Source organism: Trachemys scripta, chromosome 1 (genome assembly GCF_013100865.1).
Source record: "Trachemys scripta elegans isolate TJP31775 chromosome 1, CAS_Tse_1.0, whole genome shotgun sequence".
NCBI lineage: Eukaryota > Metazoa > Chordata > Testudines > Emydidae > Trachemys > Trachemys scripta.
The window spans coordinates 14,740,013-14,752,218 of record NC_048298.1 but is presented as its reverse complement, the minus strand read 5'-3'; positions in this window follow the sequence as shown (position 1 = coordinate 14,752,218).

Here is a 12,206-nt window from a genome sequence, read left to right as displayed (position 1 = left end):
TTCACCAACAGACAACACTTTGGCGCCGAAGGGGTTCTTTGCGGAAACGAGTTAGGCACCTGTCTCGTTCCACACAGAGGAGGTGCAGGTGATGGTGGGGCCAATCCCCTTATACTTTTAGCCCAGTGGTTAGAGCAGGCCAGCCAACAGCAATTCTGGGCCCCCGAGCTGCTGGCTCTTCCGGCATGGCCAGGGCTTCTACATGCCCGCCCAGCTGCCTTTGCCGTCGCCTGTACGACCCCGCACATGCCTAGGAACATAGGCACCGACTTCCAGCATAGGCGCTCGATCCCCCCACTCTATCCTAGGCCCCTTCCCCCAATCCTGTTCTGCCCCCGCCCCCAAGGGCACCCCATATACAACTGGCGCCTCCCCATAGTGGGGGGGGCACGATCTAAAGGGCAGGTCACGTGTCCCACCCCTGCCCAGCCTAGAGCCACTGCGCTCTACCCACCTCATGTTACCTGCAGGGGGGGCACTTTGTTCTCCTGCTGTGCCTGCCCTCCCCCTGCAGCACATTCTGCTGCTCTCCCTGGCGGGCAGGAGTCCAGGCGGGGAGCAGGAGGGAGCTGCTTTTAATGCCGGCCCCTCCCAGTCGCTGCTCTGCAGCCCTGCCCGGCAGCTGCCTGAGAGAGCCTGGCTGGGGAGGAGGTGTCTTCACTCCCCACCCGGCTTGGCTGCTGGAGACCCCGGCACCTAAGCCCGGGCAGGGAGCGGGGAACGAGCTGATGGGCAGGGGTTCAGTGGGAGTCTTGTGGATCACAGTAGAACCAAAAGTGTGACTTAGGCACTTAAACCCTAAGGCTGGGGTTTAGGCCCCTAAATACTTTTGTAGATCTCACCTCTAAAGCCTGAGAGAGACAATAGCTCCCACAGGCTTCTCCCTTGCTCAGCTTCCTGTTTAAATAGCCCAGTCCCCCTAAGGCTTCCTTGATTATGCTCCAGGCTGTTCCAGCTGCATGCTCTAGTCTGTCCCTTAAAGGGGTAAATCACTCCTTCATATATGGTCTGGTTTGATTAGCATCTACTGACCTTTATGTGCCCCCCCCCAACCCTGCAGGAGGGAGGACTAACAAATCCATGTAACCCCTGCTTCACCATGTGAATACTGCATGGGAGGTCCCATGGGGGAGTGGAGGGATGTTCTTGTTGTGATTCCCCCAAAAAAACCTCCTGCGCTTTCACAGCAGAGCCACACCATTTCCTCTGCCTGGGCACCCTCTGCTGCCATGAGGCAGGGGACAAGATGAGCCCCTGAAACAACCACGCACTGTCAGTGATGTGTTACTAATATTTTAACAGGAGCCTCCCACAAAGGTTTCCTTTTCACCTGTGGTAAACCCATGGAGCGGGGTCTATGTAGTCAAAGGGGAGAGGAGAGGGAACGGGAAACCTATTCATGCACTTCCCTATTTAAACAGGAACCCTTTCCCCTAACCACAACCACAACCAGGGAAGAGGGCAAGAACACTTGGCAAACACACTTGAGTACTGAGGGCAGGTGTTTTGACAAACATTCCGACTAACCATGTCCCTCTGATTCCCAGCTGTGTCCCAGGACTACGTCTACCTTTCCAGGAGATCATCTCCCCCCCCCCTCCCTGCACTCGTGCTGTGCTCGGCTTCCCCTGCATAGGCATTTGCAATGGCTCCTGCCTCTGCAGGCTTCAGGGAGAGAGTCAGGCCAAGGAACGCTAGAGGACCAGGAAGGGCTTGTATCTCCTGCTTCAACCCTTAGTGAGTGTCTCTTGTTGGGAAGCTTAGGTGGCTCTAAGGGCAGAGAGCTGGTTCCCTTCTGGCCCACTCTGAGGTGTCACCGCTGTCCCCCTTTCCCAGGCAGGCAGGATTGAAGATACTGGCTCTGCTGGGTAAGACGCAGCCTAGGCTGGGAGGGATCACCTCTGTCCTCTTTCTCCAGGCAGGAAAGAAGGCAAGCAGGATTGGTAAAGACATGGCTCTGGGGCAAGCAACTCCTGCTCCTCCATCTCTGGGAGGGGAGTAATGGCAGAAGGGCAGAGCACCAGATGGACGATAGTGCCTGAATCCCTAGAGTCCGCTCTAGCAACTGTGCCTCTGACTGCAGCACTCAGGCGCCTCGTGGCTCGTTCCCTTTCACTTCCCCGCAGGGTACAAATGGAGGGCACCAGACACAGCATGGACACTGCTGAGGCTGGACAGTGCATAAGGGGCCTTCAGGGCCAGGTCTGTCCTCATGCTGCCTCCTCTATAACAACCCCCTCTCCTCCCAGCGGATACCTACTCATATCCCAGGCTGACAGCCATCTGGGGGCTTATGTGGATCCCTTGCACTAGAGAGGGGTAGAGCGTCTGGAGATCCCATCCTTGAGCGCCAAGCCAGTACTTTCCTTGAGAGACCCAGAAGGGGCTCATGTGGGGAATGGGAGACATAAACCCACCACACCCTCACTCAAAAAGGAATTCTTTCTTCGGAGGGGCGGAAGGCTGCAGTGGATTAAAATAGTAAAATATATTAAAGAAGAAGAAGGAGGTGGAGGGGGAAACCCACCAGAGGAGTGACACTTTCCAGAACAGTCTGGACCAGCGCTACAGAAGGATGAGACACACTTTGCCAGTGGGCTTCACAGATATTTGCTGACAGCAGAGGAATGGTCAGACTCAGGAATCTTGGGTTCCAATTGAGGTTCGGGAATATTCCCTAGTGGACACAGACTTCTGCCCATTCTCCCTCCACCCCTGCTTGACCCCCTCCTGCCCTTGCAACCTGTCCCTGTCAAATCCTGTCTCTTTCCCACCCCGGTTCTTATCACCGTCCCATTCTCCTTTCCGATCCAGTCTCAGTCCCTATCCCTCAGCTGAAAGGACCTCGTTAAGCCAGGAGCTCGAATGCCAGACCCCTGTGAAAGCAGAGAGGGGTGGGGACAGGTTTCCTAGCCAGGAGGTGTGGACTCTCCCTCAGAGTTCCCGGTCTGGTTTAACCTGTTCCTCCCCCACTGTTCAAAGATAGAGCTAAATAGCCTTCTTCAGGAGCCTCTTTGTTATTTTAAATGCCCAATCAGAGCTGAAATCACTTGTGGTGGGACTGTGTTTCTTCCCAGCCTGCAAAGAGCTGAAAATTACTAAGAGACTGATGTGCAGAGGTTACAGCAGAGAGGCAGCAGAAGGTAACTGATAGTCATCCAGTGAACGAGTGGCTGACGAGGCAACAAGCAGCTGGCGAGGAACCGCGGCTGGTGGGATGGCCAATGGAGAGGAACCACGGCTGACGAGGCAGCCAGACACCAAGGAACCACAGCTGGTGAGGCAGCCAGCAAAGAGGAACCGCAGCTGGTGGGGTGGCCAGGCAGTGAGGAACCGCAGTTCAGTACTCAGATGGCGCCTTCTTCCCCGGGTGGGAGGTGAACTCACACAGATGCACCTCTGAACCCTGGGTCCTCACTGACCAAGGAAAACCACTGTGAGTGGGGTATGGTGAGGGAGCAGAGAGGGGCACAGAAAAGGAACTTTTGGTTGCAGAACTCAAGAACATGAGGCAGAAGACACTGCCCCACGCACTCTGAGGTGGGTGTCCTGCTCACAGTTTTATGATTATGAATCCTGCTTGTGGCATTTTCCCTAATTAATATCGGGTGACTTCCCTCCTTTCATGAAAAGTTTCTTTTCTACACTCAGACTCTGTGCTTGCGAGTGGGGAAATGTTGCCTCTCAGAGGCGCCCACGGGTGGTGTGTAATTTTCCCAGGTTACTGGGTGGGGCCTTGAGCCGGTGTTGTATGTTGAAAAGGAACCCCTAGATATTGAACCCGGCCCTGCTTCCTACTGGCTCCGCCTGGCAGAAGGGTTACACGTACAATAATAAAACATACCTCATTTGAGTATCCACATTTAAAGGATGATTCTGCTTCCCACACTTGAGGCACAATGCTATGAAAATCCCATTGTGATGGAGCTGTGTGAAGAATAGGAATATTTATCCATGTTTATCTGAAAATTTCCTTTGAGTAATAAGGTCCACAGATCTGGGCCACCCTGCAGACCAGTGGTTTTCAACCAGGTTTACGTGTACCCCTCTGGGTACACAGAAGTCTTCCAGGGGTACATCAACTCATCTAGATATTTGCCTAGTTTTACAACAAGCTAAATAAAAAGCACTAGCGAAGTCAGTACAAAATAAAATCTCATACCACAATGACATGATTATACTTTTCTATATCCTATATTAGGAGTTCTCAAAATGTGGGCGAGTGTTAGACTCGCTGGGAACCAGGATAGAAAGCCAAAGCCCGAGTTTTTAAGTGAGGTAAATCTTAGGGTACTCAGACAAATCAGACTCCTGAAAGGGGTATGGTAGTCTGGAAAGGTTGAGAACCACTGCTGCAGACAAATGGATCACTCAGAATAGAGATGAAAACTGACAATGAAGAATTTGGGTATGTTGTCACTAGTGGGAGTTTCCTATACTCTGCCACAGACTTCCTGTGTGAGCTTGGGCATGTCACTTGGTCTGTCTGTGCCTCAGTTTCCCATCAGTGAAATGGAGATAACAACACTTCCCTACCGCACAGGGCTGTTGTCAGGATAAGTAGGTTAAGGATCATGAAGTGCTCATACATGCCCTTATTTCCATTGACTTCACCTTGAACTGTGGGTGCTCAGCACTTCTGAAAACCAGGCCCAAGGTGTTCCAGGTTGATGCCCAAAATCAGTCAGCACTTTTGGCTTTCATGGCTGCCCATGGTCACACAGGAAGCCTAGGGCAGATATAGGATTAGACGTTAGAACCCATGATGTCTCCATACTTCCAATTCTGTGCCTTAGGCACGGGTGTATTCCTTCTGCCCTACCAATCTATTACTGTGTATATTGCTCAATGTATGCCGTGACTTAACACAGGATGTGCAGCATGGGCAAGTTCGTGTTTTTGTGGGCGCTTCAACTTGTGCATTTCTTGAGAGTTTGGATTGTAAACCCCACACTCAATACTGCAATAATGCAGGATGTCGTTTTATTCAGTCATTTAATAAAGCTTGTAAAGACTTCAGGAACGATCTGATCTAGCATCTTTCATCCAATGTAGGTTCATTATTACTACCATTAAATCTGGCCACAGAATTTTTCTCCATGACCTTCGGATGAAGCCAACGGTTAAATACACTCACAATTAACAGTCCGTGCCTTATTTCTAGTCTGAATTTGTTTAGCTTCAACTTCCAGCCATTGGATTGTGTTATATCTTTCTCTGCTAGATTGCAGAACCCAAGTTAAATATTTGTTCCATATGTAGGTACTTACAACCTGTAATCAAGCCAGGCTTTAACCTTCTTTTTGTTCAGCCAAATAGATTGAGCTCCTTGAGTCTGTCATCATAAAATAAGTTTTCTAATCCTTTAATCATTTTCATTGTTCTTCTCTGAATCCGCTCCAATTAATCAACATTTGTCTGGACTTGTGAGCACCAGGATTGTATACAGTATTTCAGCAGCAGTTGCATCAGTGCCAATACAGAGGTAAAATAACCTCTCGATAAAATAACCTCTCGACTGCTACTTGACATTTCCCTGTTCACACATCCCAGGATTGTGTGAGCTCCCAGTGTGACACTGGCCAAAAGAACTATTGTTCTGCTGATTATCCACCACAGCCGCCAAATCTCATTCAAGGTCACTACTTTCCAGAATAGACTCTCCCGTTCTGTAAGTATGGCCGACATTCTTTGTTCCTAGATGTATACATTACATTTAGCTGTATTAAAATTCATATTGTTTGCTTGTGCCCTGTTAACATAATGTCCCAACACACACACACACACATCATATTAATACAATGCACATAATACCTATTAATGTGGTGTATACTGTGCCTAACGTATGTATTGGCTAACATACTATACCTCTAAGCAATTCCTGTTCACTTTACTCATGCCAGTAGTGTCAATGAAATCATGGAAGTTCCGTCTACTAAAGTTTTGCAGGATTGGGCGTAAAATGGGTTAAAAGTTGCGGCGAGTCCACAGATTATTGGTGAATGGGCAGCTTGACACTTTGAAAGAAAGATAGAGAGGGCAGTTCAAAGCTGTCCCTTTGGGCTAGATCGGGGTGGCCAGTCTTTGGCTTCGGAGCCACATGCGGCTCTTCAGAAGTTAATATGCAGCTCCTTGTATAGGCACCGACTCTGGGACTGGAGCTACAGGTGCCAACTTTCCAATGTGCCGGGGGCAGGGGGGGGGTGCTCACTGCTCAACCCTGGCTCTGCCACAGGCCCTGCCCCCACTCCACCCCTCCCCTGCCATGCCCTCGCTTCTCCCCCTCCCCCCCAGAGCTTCCTGCGCACCACAAAACAGCTGATAACAAGTGGTGCAGGGAGGGGGGGGAGGCGCTGATCGGCGGAGCTGCCGATGGGTGGGAGGCACTGAGAGGTGGGGGGGGGGCTGATGTGGGACTGCTGACATATTACTGTGGCTCTTTGGCAATGTACATTGGTAAATTCTGGCTCCTTCTCAGGCTCAGGTTGGCCACCCCTGGGCTAGATCCACAAAGGGGACTTAAACTCATGTTGCAACGCCTAACTCCTGCCGCCTAGTGCAATCCACACCCCTGAGTAAATACCCAGGCTCCCTATACAATGCACAGGGAGAGTTAGTCACCTAAGAGTGAGATTCACAGAAGTCAGCAAGCTGAGTTGGGAGTCACCTAAACTAGCCAACAGGAAATGCTGAGGCAAGGAGTGTGGTCTATACCCCATCCCTCAAAGAGAGTTAGGCTTCTTACTTGGGGCTGCTGGAGGTGCCTCTCTCTGTTCAGGACTCACAGCTGTGAGCCCTCTGCTGGAGGTAGGTATCTAAGCCCTTTCCCAAAAAATATGGTTACATCTACACTACAGGGGGGAGTCGATTTAAGATACGCAAATTCAGCTATGTGAATAGCGTAGCTGTATTCGACGTATCGCAGCCGACTTACCCCGCTGTGAGGACGGCGGCAAAATCGACTTCTGCGGCTTCCCGTCGGCGGCGCTTACTCCCACCTCCGCTGGTGGAGTAAGAGCGCCGATTCGGGGATCGATTGTCGTGTCCCTACGGGACGCGATAAATCAATCCCTGAGAGGTCGATTTCTACCTGCCGATTCAGGCGGGTAGTGTAGACCTAGCCTAAGAGACTATGCCTGCTGTTAGCCCAGTGATTAGAGTATTTACCTGGGCTGTGCTAGACCTGGGGTCAGATCCCTCTTCTGCCTGATGTGGAGTAGGGATTTGACCCCAGGTCTCAGGTGAGTGCCCTAAGCACAGGGCTATGAGATATTTGGGTGCGGGGTCTCTCTGTCTCTCCTGTTGAATCTGTTCCACTTTGTGTAAATATAAATCATTAGGCCACAGAAAACACAAGCTGGACTCCATAGTCCTCTGGTAAGGGCATTCAACTGGGATGTGGGAGATCCAAGTACAAGTTCCCCTTCCACTGACTAATTATTTATACAAAATTGGGACAAGGGAGTTGGTGCATGTGTGTGGCATTGTCAAAAAGGCCAGCCAATCTAAATATTCTAATAGTAACCATTCTCATTGCCCTTCTTTGAACCTTGACCATATCATTCCTCTGGCTCTCATTAAATCAGGTAACAGTAACCAAAAACAACACTGCATGCCAGATGAGGGAGTTTAATATTAGGTATATATCATATCACTAAGATTTTCCATATGACTTTCTTCCCCCTTTACGCATGCACCCATGCACCCTATTTGCTTTCTTTACTGCAGCAGCACACTAAGCAGGTTAGTTAAATTATACCTGTCAGCTCCTTAAGAGTCTGTTTTACATGCCCTACTTTCAAACCCAATCCATTACAGTAGTGTTGTACCTGCTGCCCTACATTTCAGATTGTTGTAAGATGCTCCTTTATGTAGCTGGGTAGCATTCTCCATCCCAAACAGAGGCACATTGTCACCACCTAAACCAAAGGCACATGTGAGCAGAGCGGTTTCACTGGCTATTGTTTGGTGAGAGAAACAGTAGAAAGGACAGAGAAGGAAGTATCAGATTTAGCAACAGAAGCATTAGTAGCATGACCTTGAGGAAAAGCTAAATGATAGAGCTTTTGGGCAGAGTGCTGTCTGGAAGAGGCTTGGAGTTGTGAGCAAAAGGTCTTGATGCTGTAAGCAAAGTAACTATTTTCTCTTTGGTCCCTCCTGTGTTCAGGGAAAGAGGACGTTGTACACTCTAAAAATAAACAGGGTTGCATCAAAGATAGCTGACTTCATCATCAATTTATCCTCCTAATGGAACCAATCTGCAGGGCCCCAAACTTTAGTTAACTGCTCCGGGTCAAAAAAGGGGAACTAACAGTAATATTTTTGGAGAAGAGATACAAATTTCCTTTTCAATTGGCTGTTGCATAGTTTTTTACCCCACTATCATTTCCTGTTGTATTGAAATAATCCATCCAGTCAGAGCAGATTTTGCATCTGTTACTAGCCCTCAAAAATCTGCTGTTAGAATGCAGGCTTGGAACTGGTTATTAATCTGCTGTTTGTGGAAGTAAACTGATTGCATGAACCTTTTGTTTTGTTGCTTGGCAAAGCTTCTCATTAAAAAAGCATCAATGGGGGGAAAGTGTGCCTGGCCTCTTTCATTACACAGTGAGCTGTCTTTAGCAGTTCAGACTCTGTCAGGTGAAATATACAACAGTCTATTGGGGACAGTCTGTTTTCAACTCAGTATTTATTTACTTGTATTTAATATGTAATCCATAAATAAATGGTATGGCCTAACCTCTTAACACTGATGCCATTGCACTAAAGCCAATGCTTCAGTTATAGCGTAACTGAAAGAATTTGGCCTTCTAACTTTACTGACAACCCCAAATCGGACTGCATTCAAACTCCATAGCTCAACATCCCCAGCCCTTGGCATAGTTTTGATCTGGAACCCAGCTGGCCTATAATGACCTGAACCAAAGCCTGTTATCTGAACAATTCAAGCCATTGGGAAATTCAGCTCCAAACTTTGTGGTTTGGGCTCATTATCTACTGAGAACTAATAAACAATCTTATTTTGTTGTAACCCTTCTGACAGTCAGAATTGGCAGCAACAAGGGCTGGGTTCAGTATCTAGGGGTTCCTTTTCAACAATACAATACAAAACCGACTTGAGCCTCCACCCAGTGACCTGGGATACTTACACACCACCCCGTGGGCGCCTCTGAGATGCAATACTTCCCCTCTCACAAGCAGAGAGTCTGAGTGTAGCAAAAAAAAATTAATAAAAGGAGGGAAGTAACTTGGCATTAATTTGGGAAAACACAGCAAACAGGGTTCATAAACATAAACCATGAACAAAAGACCCACCCCCAACTAAGTTGGGCAGTGTCCTTTTCCCCTCAGGTTCTGAAGTCCAGCAACCCAAAAATCCCTTTAATGTGCCCGTCTCTTCTCTGTACCCCACTCACAGTTGCTGTCCTGGGTCAGTGCAGACCCAGAATTCAGAGGTGCATCTGCAGAGTTCACTTCCCACCCTGGGGTGGAGGATAAGGAGGCACCTCACTCACTCCGTTGCTCAGGCACTCACTCACCGGCCCTCTCTGCCAGCCGATCACCTCACCACTCCTCCAGCCATCCTGCTCACTGAGATGTCTTCAGGGCCTACCTCATAACACAGCTCTCATTAATTTCAGCTGTTAGTCAGGGAGCCTGACTGTTGGTACATACTGGGTAGTCTCTTGCATCAGAGACACTGTTCTAAAGCAGGTCTAATACTTAGACCTAAATATCAGTGATTTCGGCTCTGCAGCATGTAACAAGACTCTCAATTGAATCTAAATTAGCTCTGTTATTACACAGTGGAGAGAAAAAAAGTCAAATAGTATCTACAACCCTTAAACAGGGCCCACACCACAAAATACCACTCAAGTAAAATGCTCTACTCCACCCAGCTTTGGGGCCCATGTCCCCTCCCCTGCCTAGCGAGTGGTGTTTGGTTGAGGGTGAGTCCCTCCATCGGGGTATGCCAGGTACAGTTCTGTTACCCTCGATTCACACAACAAGGATAACAACCCTTTATTGCTCCTGCCCCAATAACAAGGAGACTGTGAATTCAACATGGGCCAAAAGTGATCATTTGGGCAAGCAATCCCATCATGCTGAGCACCTAGGCAGGGTAGGTGTGTCCATGCAAACAAGATCAGCTCCTGAAATCCTCTTCCACAGCTCATCACTAGATATCAGCGGAGAGCTCATATAGATTCTGCTTACACTGTCATCATGGCAAAGGTAAATCCCCACAGCCTTTGATGGCATTTCGCCAGGGCTCTGAAAGTTAGTGATAATGATCATGACTGACATTCACATAATGATTTTTGACTAAAAGCTCCTGAAGAACTCAACGAAGTTTACCAACCAATTAAAAACTCTGTGGGACTACATCTAGTTATATTGCCCTGCTGGCCTTGGTTGCAACAGTGAGGTGACTGTACCCCGAGCCCGTAGGGGCAGCTGTGCCACACAGCAGATTCACTCCCAGGGATTTTACCAAGCAAGAGCAACTTTAAGTTCCTGGCTGAATTGCTCCAATTTCTGGGCTGCTCTGGCCAGCTCCAGGCCCCCTAGGCAGAGTGAGGGGTTCCAAGTCAACTTGAACCATTTTGCCCTGGCCCCCTTAGGCAGAGTTTTTTCACCACCAGGCCCTCAGTCACCTGTCTATATACTAATGTTAGGAGCCTGGATAATAAGCAAGAGGAATTGGAATTATTTGTTTATAAACATAAACTGGACTTAGTTGGTCTTACTGAACTGTGGTGGGAAGATTGGCATGACTGGAATGTTACAATCACTTGTTATAAGCTATTTAGGAAGGAGTGAGTAGGTAAAAGGGATGGAGGAGTGGCACTCTGTCAAAAAATGGCATTACCTGTTTCTGAGTCGCTGACACCTCGGCCAGTGTCCATGCAGTGTCCATGCATTGGGTGTGTGAGCGCTGCCTAATTAGAGTCCCAGACACCTTGTCTACCTGGAAGCTCTTCTGATCTTCCAGCTGTTCAACCAGCCCATTCATCCCACAAGCATTCCAGGAGGGAGTGGGAGGGGGAAAGCCACTTCACAGGTATTCAGAGAGGGAGAGGAGACAAAAAGGGGAGAGTATAACAGACCTTTTGAGTATGCAGCTTATACATAGCATCGTTATACAGAGCATACAGATCACTGCTGCTCCTACAACACTGTTGATCTAATATAGTTAGGTCATCCAGGAGGAGGGATAGCTCAGTGGTTTGAGCATTAGCCTGCTAAATGCAGGGTTGTGAGCTCAATCCTTGAAGGGGCCATTTAGGGATTTAGTTGGGGATTGGTCCTGCTTTGAGCAGGGGGTTGGATTAGATGACCTTCTGAGGTCCCTTGCAACTCTTATGATCTGTAAGGCATTTGACTGCACAACAATTTGATTAAGAAACTAGAACAATACAAAATCAACATGACACATATTACATAAATTAAAAACTGGCTAACAGGCCTCAAAATGTAATTGTAAATAGGGAATCATCATCTAGCAGGTGTGTTTTTAGTGGGGTCCTATAAGGATTGGGTCTTGGCTCAATGGTATTTAATATTGTTATCAATGACCTGGAAGAAAATATAAAATTATCACTGATAAAGTTTGCTTATGACACAAAGATTAGGGACAGGGTAACGAATGAAGAGGACAGGTCACTGATATAGACTGATCTGCATTGCTTGGTAAACTAGACACAACACACAATATGCATTTCAGTATGGCCAAATGTAAGAGAAACCAACCTTGAAAGCTCTCCCTTAGCTGAGCTTTGGACTATGGTCAGTTCTAGTAGGAGGGAAGAACAACATAATGCTCCTCTATAAGTTGCGGTGTGATGCATCTGCCCCCCAACTTGATTGATTTATGTCCCTAACATCTTCTCACACTATGCAAACCTTTGATCACAGATTTGGAAAGAGTGTTAGTCTTGGGATTTGTTTTCCCTCCAGTAGCATTTGTTATTGAGCTTGACTTCCAGAAAATAATATTTTTGGCCTTGCTATTCTGTACTATTGATAGGCTGAGTCTGATCCCATTTAAGTCCATGTGAGTTTTGCCACTGGGTTCAATAGAAATAGGACAGAGCCCATTTTCTTTATTGCCACTGAACAAAGTAACCCAAAGGGGAGCATGTGATATAGACTCAGCTGAGCACTGACAAATTCATTGCTGGAAACCTGTCTCCCCTGTGTGG